The 2,871-nt window shown below is 41.8% G+C and overlaps 1 long non-coding RNA gene across 1 annotated transcript; it reads left to right on the top strand.

The window, feature by feature from the left end:
- The first annotated feature begins 1,324 nt into the window (after positions 1–1,324).
- Positions 1,325–1,733, top strand: LOC127925594 (uncharacterized). The gene is made up of 3 exons (XR_008121508.1): positions 1,325–1,498; positions 1,537–1,572; positions 1,647–1,733. It is a non-coding gene; the product is annotated as an uncharacterized LOC127925594 (long non-coding RNA).
- The last annotated feature ends 1,138 nt before the right edge of the window (positions 1,734–2,871 follow it).

The raw sequence follows: 2,871 nt of genomic DNA, 5'->3' as shown, positions 1-2,871 counted from the left end.
TACCAGACATACAGGAGAGAGCTGACAGAGGAAGAGAGAGTCTGTACCTGTCACCAGACATCACAGGAGAGAGCGACAGAGGAATGTAGCTCCTATCACCAGACATCACAGAGAGAGCTGACAGAGGACATGGAGTGTCCTACTGTACCAGACATACAGAGAGAGCTGACAGAGGAAGGAATGTCTCACTATCACCAGACATCACAGGAGAGAGCTGACAGAGGACATGGAGCTCCTACTGTACCAGACATCGACAGAGCTGAGAGAGACATGTAGCTCCTACTGTACCAGACATCACAGAGGAGAGAGACCTGACAGAGGAAGGAGTGTCTTACTGTACCAGACATACAGGAGAGAGCTGACAGAGGAAGGAGTGTCTTACTGTACCAGACATACAGGAGAGAGCTGACAGAGGAAGGAGTGTCTTACTGTACCAGACATACAGGAGAGAGCTGACAGAGGAAGGAGTGTCTTACTGTACCAGACATACAGGAGAGAGCTGACAGAGGAAGGAGTGTCTTACTGTACCAGACATACAGGAGAGAGCTGACAGAGGAAGCCATTTTACAGTGTTAGGACACTGCTAGCTAGCGACAGGCTCGTACTCGACTCCCTTCTAGAGAAAAAAATTGAAAGAAATAAATAATTGGCTCATTTAAGATTATTTTGGTTCCCGCCTGCATCCTCGTTTCCCCCCGGACCATTCATTAAGACGGACAACAACACACCCACCATGAGGGACTTCCAGCACCTTGATGACGAACTAAGAAAAATAATATTCAACCCTCCCCCAAAAAAAGAGGAAAACTCTGGAATTGTATATTTTCCTGTGAAGTACTTCATTGGTTGTGATGTGAAATCAAGATACGATAAAAACCATAAACAAATCTAAAGTATTTCCTAATGTTTAAAAGTTCCATACTTCTATTTTTCAGTGTGTTTTATTACAAACAGCAAAGTAATGATTTAAACCGACTGATTTACAGCTGATGCTTTGATTGATAGGTCTTATACATCCCAAATGATACTCTATTCCCTACTTTGGTAAAGTAGTGCACTATATAGGGAATAGGGCTCTATAGGGCTCTGGTCTAAAGTAGTGCACTATATAGGGAATAGGGTTCGGTCTAAAGTAGTGCACTATATAGGGAATAGGCTCGGTCTGGTCTAATGGAATAGTCTGGTCACTATGCACTATAGGGAATAGGGCTCTGGTCTAATGTAGTGCACTATATAGGAATAGGGTTCTGGTCTAATGTAGTTGCACTATATAGGAATAGGGTTCTCTGGTCTAAGGAGGGTTCAGTCTAAAGCACTATATATAGGGAATAGGGTTCTGGTCTAATGTAGTGCACTATATAGGGAATAGGGCTCTGGTCTAAAGTAGTGCACTATATAGGGAATAGGGTTCTGGTCTAATGTAGTGCACTATATAGGGGAATAGGGTTCTGGTCTAAAGTAGTGCACTATATAGGGAATAGGGTTCCAGTCTAAAGTAGTGCACTATATAGGGAATAGGGCTCTGGTCTAAAGTAGTGCACTATATAGGGAATAGGGTTCCGGTCTAAAGTAGTTCACTATATAGGGAATAGGGTTCTGGTCTAATGTATGCACTATATAGGGAATAGGGTTCTGGTCTAAAGTAGTGCACTATATAGGGAATAGGGTTCTGGTCTAATGTAGTGCACTATAGGGAATAGGGTTCTGGTCTAAAGTAGTGCACTATATATAGGGAATAGGGTTCTGGTCTAATGTGCCATAGGGCTCTGGTCTAAAGTAGTGCACTATAGGGAATAGTGTGCCATAGGGCTCCTGGTCTATAGTAGTGCACTATATAGGGAATAGTGCCATAGGGCTCTGGTCTAAAGTAGTGCACTATATAGGGAATAGGGTGCCATAGGGCTCTGGCCTAAAGTAGTGCACTATATAGGGAATAGGGTGCCATAGGCCTCTGGTCTAAAGTAGTGCACTATATAGGGAATAGGGTGCCATAGGGCTCTGGCCTAAAGTAGTGCACTATATAGGGAATAGTGTGCCATAGGGCCCTGGTCTAAAGTAGTGCACTATATAGGGAATAGGGTGCGAACTACTGTAAAAGAGACATGAGGATGATGAATGAATGAGAACTACTGTAAAAGAGACATGAGGATGGTGAATGAATGAGAACTACTGTAAAAGAGACATGAGGATGGTGAATGAATAGAACTACTGTAAAGAGACATGAGGATGAATGAATGAGAACTACTGTAAAGAGAGACATGAGGATGATGAATGAATGAGAACTACTGTAAAAGAGACATGAGGATGATGAATGAATGAGAACTACTGTAAAAGAGACATGAGGATGATGAATGAATGAGAACTACTGTAAAAGAGACATGAGGATGATGAATGAATGAGAACTACTGTAAAAGAGACATGAGGATGGTAAATGAATGAGAACTACTGTAAAAGAGACATGAGGATGATGAATGAATGAGAACTACTGTAAAAGAGACATGAGGATGATGAATGAATGAGAAGTACTGTAAAAGAGACATGAGGATGATGAATGAATGAGAACTACTGTAAAAGAGACATGAGGATGATGAATGAATGAGAACTACTGTAAAAGAGACATGAGGATGATGAATGAATGAGAACTACTGTAAAAGAGACATGAGGATGATGAATGAATGAGAACTACTGTAAAAGAGACATGAGGATGATGAATGAATGAGAACTACTGTAAAAGAGACGTGAGGATGATGAGCGATGAAGAAACTAATGGGACATTGAGATGATTGACGGGTGGTTGTTTTTTTTTACTGTGTCTCAGTGTCTTGCACACACACACACACACACACACACACACACACACACACACACACA

Source organism: Oncorhynchus keta, unplaced genomic scaffold (assembly GCF_023373465.1).
Source record: "Oncorhynchus keta strain PuntledgeMale-10-30-2019 unplaced genomic scaffold, Oket_V2 Un_contig_5903_pilon_pilon, whole genome shotgun sequence".
NCBI lineage: Eukaryota > Metazoa > Chordata > Actinopteri > Salmoniformes > Salmonidae > Oncorhynchus > Oncorhynchus keta.
The sequence above is the reverse complement of the archived record's forward strand: the minus strand, read 5'-3'. Positions and strand labels throughout refer to the sequence as shown.